The sequence below is a fragment of the Mixophyes fleayi genome, chromosome 6, assembly GCF_038048845.1.
Source record: "Mixophyes fleayi isolate aMixFle1 chromosome 6, aMixFle1.hap1, whole genome shotgun sequence".
NCBI classification, from domain to species: domain Eukaryota; kingdom Metazoa; phylum Chordata; class Amphibia; order Anura; family Limnodynastidae; genus Mixophyes; species Mixophyes fleayi.
The window spans coordinates 103,251,452-103,260,118 of NC_134407.1; the positions used below are offsets into that span (position 1 = coordinate 103,251,452).

Below are 8,667 nucleotides of genomic sequence, written 5' to 3' on the forward strand. Positions count from 1 at the left end.
GGTTCTTGTTCCTAACAATATATTCCCATATATCAGCAACGGGACAATTTTTGCTTCCGCTCTCGTTATATCTCTTCTGTGTGTATTACTATAATACTGACAAAGAGCATTTTAATTTCTCAAGGTAGCTACATTGAAGATGCTCGTATTTAAGCAAAAGGCAGTCCCTAGTCAACCTCACTAGCTATTGGCTGTCCAGCTGCTCTCATGGAAGCTATGGGCTGTCTTTAGCAGTCTCCTCCTCTCTCCTTGTGTCTCATTTCCTTAGTCACAGGAAGTGTCGGCTCTTGTAGGTTTCATAGGTTTGTGTTCTAATGCACAGTCAGTAGACTTCATACATCTGTGCATATGTATTGTTATCAGCACAGCATATAGGTCACACACATATTGTCTATACAATCCCAACAGTATGTGTTACCCATGCACACTACAGCTTCCAAATAATTAGATCTGCTACATGGTTCTTTGCTGTGGATGAATTCTGCCCGCAGGTAAGATGTTTATTGTAATAACATTAGTGATTATACAAACAGCGTGAAAATGATTGTGTAAGCAGACGACTCAATGGCTTTAGCAATGTACAAGGGTTAGAATCTGTGTAGAAATGTAACAGCTACACGAGCTTTTGCAAGCCACATTCTATGCATTTATGTACTAAAGTATATCATTATGGAATTTACATACTTAAATGACAAATTCTGTACAAATGCAAAAAAATTTAAAAACGTTTTCCGAGCTGCTGTTATAAATATGACTAATGCTTCAGTTGTGATTTGTACAAGGTGATAAATACTCATTTACGATCAAGCTTGGCTAGCAAGGTCTTGTCTGGGGATTTAATCATACTGGCTGTCATGGTCCCCCCGGATCGAGGTGTAGATATGAGCAGTCTGCATCAAAATAAATAAATAGAGAATAAAATACATATATTAACTGTTTTTCTTCTGTCCTGTAAGAAGTCACTGAATTTACACAGCATGCAGCAGTCTGAGTGGTGTTGACAGCAAGAAATGGAGCAAAACAGCATTAAGTTGATGTCAGTGCCTAACACACCGTCCTTTGTGCACTTTTTCATAAAGAACAATTTGTTTTATTGAAAGATTTGGAGTACCATAGATGCAGAGAGAAGTGTAAAAATAACTAATCTTTACCTCCTGTTTTATGTTGTTGTACAGTCATGGCCAAAAGTTTTGAGAATGACACATATTGGATTTCACAAAGATTTTGCTGCTTCAGTGTTACTAGACCTCTTTGTCAGATGTTGCTATGGTCTACTGATGTAAAATTACAAGCATTTCATAAGTGTCAAAGGCTTTTGTTGACAATTACATTAAGTTTATGCAAAGAGTCAGTATTTGCAGTGTTGCCCCTTTTTAAAGACCTCTGCAATTCGCCCTGGCATGCTGTCAATCAACTTCTGGGCCACATACTGACTGATGGCCGCCTATTCTTGTCTAATCAATGCTTGGAGTTTGTCAGAATTTGTGGGTTTTTGTTTGTCCTCCCTCCTCTTGAGGATTGACCATAAGTTCTCAATGGGATTAAGGTCTGGGGAGTTTCCTGGCCATGGATTTTGATGTTTTGATCCCAGAGCCACTTAGTTATCACTGTTGCCTTATGGCAAGGTGCTCCATCATGCTGGAAAAGGCATTATTGGTCACCAACTGTTCGTGGATGGTTGATCAAGTTGCTCTTGGAGGATGTTTTGGTACTATTCTTTATTCATGGCTGTGTTCTTAGGCAAAATTGTGAGTGAGCCCACTCCATTGGCTGAGAAGCAACACCACACATGAATCGTCTCAGGATGCTTTACTGTTGGCATGACACAGGGCTGATGGTAGCGCTCACCTTTCCTTCTCTGGACAAGCGTTTTTCCAGATGCCCCAAACAATCTGAAAGGGGATTCATCAGAGATAGTGACTTTACCCCAGTCCTCAGCAATCCAATCCCTGTACCTTTTGCAGAATATCAGTCTGTCCCTGATGTTTTTTTTGGTGAGAAGTGGCTTCTTTGCTGACCTTCTTGACACCAGGCCATTCTCCAAAAGTCTTCACCTCACTGTGCGTGCAGATGCGCTCACACCTGCCTGCTGCCATTCCCGAGCAAGCTCTGCACTGGTGGTGCCCCGATCCCGCAGCTGAACTTTAGGAGATGGCACTTCCTGGACGTTCTTGGCCGCCCTGAAGCCTTTTTCACAAATATTAAACCTCTCTCCTTAAAGTTCTTGATGATCCGATAAATGGTTGATTTAGGTGCAATATCCTTGCCTGTGAAGCTCCTTTTGTGTAAAGCAATGATGACTGCGCGTGTTTCCTTGCAGGTAACCATGGTTAACAGAGGAAGAACAATGATTTCAAGCACCACCCTCTTTTTAAAGCGTCCAATCTATTATTCTAACTCAATATGCATGACAGAGTGATCTCCAGCCTTGTCCTGTGTTAACGAGCGAATCACTGATCTGATATCAGCTGGTCCTTTTGTTGCAGGGCTGAAATGCAGTGTAAATGTTGTTTTTGGGATAAAGTTCATTGTCATGGCAAAGAGGGACTTTGAAATGAAATGCAATTCATCTAATCACTCTTCATGGCATTCTCAAGTATATGCAAATTGCCATCATAAAAACTCAGGCAGCAGAAATTGTGAAAAATATTATTTGTGTCATTCTAAAAACTTTTAGCCACGACTGTATGCTATGTATTTATATGTTGATCCCCTCAGTGTATAGCTCTAATTAATATGCTGGTGCTTTATAAATAAAGTATAATTAAAAATAATTTAAACTGAATTGATGTGTGTCGGCTAAAATCAGAGGTTCACAATCGTATAAGCTTGAAACCACTTAAATACATTTTGTATTTTCCTATCAGAAAGTATCAGAAAAGGTCATAAGTTGGGGTTTTGCTTTATGAGCAACCAAAATTTAGTTTTGGGAGAAATTATGTAGATGGATAAACCAAGAAAATGTCTTGTGTTCCCCTGACCCTGCAATTTAGTGGGTCCTGTGGTGCCTGTTACATTCTGTCCAAGTGATCCCCCTCTTGCTTGAAGATAAAGACTACAGCTGATATGCTGCAATGTTGCAGCTGATATTTGGCAATTGGCTCAATATTGCAGCATTTGTGGCCTGAAACCACAATATCTGATAAGATTCTGATTAAAATCAAGTAAGTAATTATTGGATATGTTGATTGCTGTTGGAAGATATTGGCCCGTGTGCATGCTTGTCTTCTGAATTCATTAACAAGCCTCAGTTAAGTCAAAAGTTATGGGGTCATTGGACACTTAGCAGAAGAACTACATGATCTCCTCATTGCTCTGAGTTCTTCATAGAATTATAATCTAATACTTATTTTTTATAGTAGAAGGTAAATAAAGTGAACTCCCCAAAAATGAAGAAAACTGCTACGGAAGCACATTCATCATTCCCTTCAGCAGATGCTGAGTCAGAATCACGTCTGCTACTCGCTCAACTACAACATCTTATTTGTATGTATTTTAATATGGCACTTGTGGCAGTACTAACACATTCTGTTCAGTGGTGGTTGTATGTGCACCTTATACTGTCTGTTTTATTTGGAATTTAAACTACGGTTTGTCATGGGATTCGTTCTTTCTTTGAATTAGCGAATATAATATACGGAGTAATGTAAGTGGCATCTTTAAGCTGTAGTAAATGTGACTGGCATGCTGGGTATAGAACCCCAAGGTTCTATATCATGAAACATTTTGAGGAAGTGCAAAGTCTGAGTGACAGCTTTTACACCTAAGGATGACCGAGATACTGTAGTCATGGATTGATGCATACTACGATGTCCAAAGGTGTTATAGTATGCATACCTCACATGTTGCTTTGATGTTTAAGATTTTTGTCATTTACCCATTAGCTTATTTCAATTTCAGCCATTAGGACTTATTTACTAACATTACTTTTGCACATATAAAATGTGCATTGAGCTATCATAATCAGACACTTTGATTTCATTGTCTATCTTTCATTAGCCAGCCAAATGATTGTTGATTGGTTGCTGTAGTACAGTGCTCTCATGCCTAAGACCTTTAGACTGTTGGCTTTTGAGGACTGTGATGGAAGAAAGGGGAAATGTGTCAACTGCTACCCCCTTTGGGACACATTTAGAGTTAGAAGTAAATTCAGCCAATAGGTGCAATTTCTCACCTTGGTGAAACCATGCTGCGCTGGTCAAAATTAAAATATACGGACAGATTTAGAGTTGGAATGTGGATGTGTCCTTGGTCAATTCTAAATCGGAGATGAAAATAAAGTTTCCAGTATTTGTATGCTGCACGCAAAAGCATATTGTAACTTCTCTGAATGCAAATCAAAATTCATTTGCTCCTCTTGCATTGTGGCATGGTTTGAAAATTGTTTTACTTTACCTAGATTTGATCCTAAACATAAATGAGGCCCTTTTATCTTTAGCATACAGAAATGGAAGTTTAAGATGACACTAAACAGTGTATTTTACCTATTAGGTTGGTTAGAATAGCCGTGAGGCCCTGTTGGTACCTCCCACCATGTGTCTTCTTGTCTCTTTATGGTAACAATCTTTGCTCTTACCTCATAGATGTGTGTAAATATGGTACATATGCACAGAAAGACATTGAAGCTAATTGAATCTCCACTTTAGACTCCATATGGTGCTTAATTTTTGTTTTAGTAGAAGTTATAGTCCTTCAGTTTACACAATTGTACATAAATATTTTATGTGAAAGAATGTTTCCTTGAGCAGTATGGAAATGAAAGTTTTACAAGCTTATTCTTAGGGGGGCTCGTTAAATGTATTTTTCCATAGTTGTTGTTTGTTAAATTACCCCTTATGGTCCATGTCAGGATGAGAGCATAAATCTGATATGATGAAATAGAATATATATTAGTGCCCAGATAAAATATTGCATTGATACATAAATGAACCTGATTTTCAACTCGGATAAATGTTTGACCTGATGTTTTAAAAAAGGAAACAATTAGCCCAGTAGGAGGTAATTAGGTTGAGCAAACCCTTTTTATGAGGAGACCTGCTTAAGATACGCACATCAGACATCTATTGTTTTGATTATGTATTCCACTTCCTAATTGACTTCCTTTCAATAGGTAGTGTAAACACAAAGAACCACTTAATGTAAATGACAGAGCCTTATGCATAGGTGAGAATCTTGAAGACAAAGGCCACATTTTAAAGCTTATACAGGTATATAGAAATATGGGCTTAAAAGGAAAATGTCTTCATAGTTCATATTTTGGGAAATCTGGGTGCCACTGCATACCAAGGAGCAGAAATCACACCCAGGGTTGTGAATGACAGGTACTGGCGGTATTCGGGAACAGCTATAATAACATATCTTTGTTAAAGGTATGTCACATTGTCATAACTCCACCATGTTTGGTATCTAAATGTGCGGGAGATTATGACCGGTTTATTGAAGGGGGCGTTATGTCTCTGGCATATATCTGAGAGAAGCTCCCAAAGGTCAAATGTTTAGGAATCGTTTCCGCCCCCCACATTAACATCCACACTGCCCCTGTAAATGCCGTCCCATTTGATTTTGCTTGAAAACCTGTGTTGTGAAAGGACAAGTTATCAGACTTGTGGGAAATCAATTCACATTGATAAGCTGTCCATCTTCCAAGCCAATTTTCCTTGGCCAGAAAATGCAAATTCATGTAAGTGTTTCTCTGAATGTAACCCCCTTTTATTTTAAACTGCTTTGCTTGTGTATGTTATCTCAATTTATTAATTGTTTATTAATTATTTTTTTATATCTGAATGCCCTGTACTTTTGTATATTAAATCTCTAATTTAATATGTTGCATCCTTGATACTCTAACAAATCCATTAGCCTGTTAGGAAGAAATGGCTTGACCAAGTTAACCCTTTGAATGCCAGTGTGTGATTTGTTGATACATTTGATTAACAAGTTTAGTGTGTGCTTGCATTTACGTTTGTGTAACAGTCTGGAAGAGTTAACCCTTTGTTCGCTGGTGTGGGTCTTGCTAGTCTGTGAGTAGCTAGAAGCCTTGGGTGCCAGTGTGGGACAGTATATTGGGGTCCTATTGCCCGTATTCAATAGGTGGTGGCAAACCTGAAGTGTGTGAGGTGTGAGCGCAGTTTGGGGGTGATTCAGTAGGTCTATAATCTGTGTGATAGGTAGAGAGAGACTGGGGGCTGGAATCATGTGTGACCCCTTACAGCAAACACCCAAACTCACGGCAACTGGGAGCGTGTTCATGACAGTCCCCCTCCTGTTTTTACAGTTCTGTGAGTTAGTTCACTTCTGGAGTGACAAGTATAACAAACAATGTACAATAATGGACTTCTGGCAGCTATCATTTACAGCAGCTGTGTCAGATCGGTTCTGCACCAGGAAGGACCTCTGTGGCACCACAGGCAAGAGTAAGGGGACCCAGCTATATGTAAGTGCTGGGACTCTACTGAATGCAGTGATAGGTAAGCTAGGGTACTGCATCCCGCCAAAGTGTTATTGTAGCAAAGGGATTTACTAAAAATTGTGTTGTAGTGTGAAAACTCCCTGGGAGGAATTTAGCAAAAAATAATTTGACGTAATTTAATTTCCTTATAGTATATATCTATCTGACATTCTCTTTTGCAGTGGAATTTGAGAGCAAAGTGACATGACATAGCTGTCAAAGTCACAAATATGAGTCATGCCACATAAGGAAATCGGAATCTTTTTGTCATAACTCCTATTTTTAAGGGTACTGGTTTTAATTTTATTTATTTGTTCAGCACCACCATATTATGGCTTCATTCACACCAGTCCCTGCCCCCATTGGATCTTACAGTCTAAGTTCTTTAACACACATGCACACACACACCCCCACCAACATCAATCCGCATCCATTTTCGTCAGAAACCAATTAACCTACCAGTATGTTTTGGACTTTGAACAATTGTCATGGCCTGTAAAGTTTTTCTACTAGCTGCTCACAGGATAACACATTAACTATTTGGAGTATCTTTTGTGTAATCTATAAAACATTATTTAAAACCAAGGTGTGCTTGTCTCCATCGTAAAGAGAATAGTTATAGCAAATAATAATTTGTAAACCTTTAATTCTTGTTTCCCTGTACCGGCCAATAGTAATGTGTATGAGAATTCTGAAAGGCTGATATATGATCAAACGGGGATTAATAATATCATGATACACATTTCTGATAATGGATGGCCTTTAAAAGTGTTTTAATGGTAGAGCAATTATTGCATATTGCAGACTTTCCTGAATCATGTAAGAGTTGATAACCAAAATGAGAAGTGTAGGCATGACCTGCTAGACAGCAGAACATTCTAAACTAGGGGTCAGGGAACTTTTTTACCTTTTACCCCAAAATATATTTAGATATGCCGACATTACCCCCTTGATTTGAAAGGAAGGAAATCGTATATTATTAATTATTGGAATTCAAAATTGTATTGAATCTATTCAAAATTTCTTTGAACGCTTCCACTTCAAAACTTCAGGTTTTGGAGAAATCATGTTGCTTCATTTTTGAAACGAGAGCATCATTATTGGGGCATTTTGATATCGGAGCAATTTGGATACAGTCTTCAGCGTCCAATCGATTTCTCTGCTTTGTTTTTATGTTCGTTAGAGTGGAAAATCCTTGTTCGCAAAGGTAGGTTGTTGCAAAAGGCAGCAACTTTTTGACTGCCTCCTCATGTGCAATTTTGAATGCCTTTGCAGCTGTTGACATCCAAAAATATGACATATCTGCTTTGTTTTCAAATGCAATACGTGCTTCATTATTGCATCGAAGCTCAAGAAGTGCCTCTGCCGACCCTTGAGGCTCTTCTGGTACATCAGCAATTTCACATTTAAAGGGGTCTACAATCCAACTGACAGCATGTGAATCAGCAACATTACCCCCAGGAATTTCATTTTTACCATTTACCATTCGGGGTAATTTACCCCTGTTCCCTGACCACTGTTCTAAACCAATGATTTGAAACTGGACACTCTTCAGAGTCCACATCTAACCATCAAAAGGGCCACACATTACCCTCAGTCTCTGTAATAATTTAAAACAATACGTTTAATCATAGAAAGAACACCTATCTGTAATAATATATAAGCAGACATTTTAAACAAGTGTTACAAGCTATAACAAACTAATCTTGCAATAAAGCAGGAAGAAGCCCACCCCTGACTTGGAATTTGCCATGATAAAAGCAAAAATGATTTTAATATGTGGTGAATTTATAACCTCTAAAACAAACCACATCTCTGCACAACATGCAATACATAAAACATTTTTCGATAGTACTTACTAAATTTCGGTAATATTAGAATGCCAAACCCAGTGGCTATGTGACCAGGGCCATCTTTTCCATTGGGCACGATGGACAGCTGCCCGGGGGCCCCACGGCTGTTAATGAGAATAAATAGACCTGCGAAAGAAAAAAGCCTGCAAAAAAACCTACAAGGGTCACTGAGCAAGTACATCTATCTATCTCTATCTCTATATCTAATATTTACAATTCTCAGCCAAATACACCCTTATGCCACTTGGCCTTCCTTTTACTGGTAGCCATGCTTCAGCTGAAACTGTTGTGATATATATTATGCTGTAGATGACTTTATTATCTAAAAATAGTGTTTTTTGTGAGTCACTCATTGACGTTCAGGCAGTC

At 38.5% G+C, this 8,667-nt stretch overlaps 1 protein-coding gene across 1 annotated transcript in view; it reads left to right on the forward strand.

Annotated features, from left to right (window-relative positions):
- Window positions 1–264: 264 nt before the first annotated feature.
- CSGALNACT2 (chondroitin sulfate N-acetylgalactosaminyltransferase 2) overlaps window positions 265–8,667 on the forward strand; it is an 81,088-nt gene continuing 72,685 nt past the window's right edge. Inside the window, exon 1 of the mRNA XM_075217139.1 lies at window positions 265–491. The gene's annotated coding sequence lies outside the window, so the exon portion shown is untranslated. The remainder of the gene's footprint in view (window positions 492–8,667) is intronic.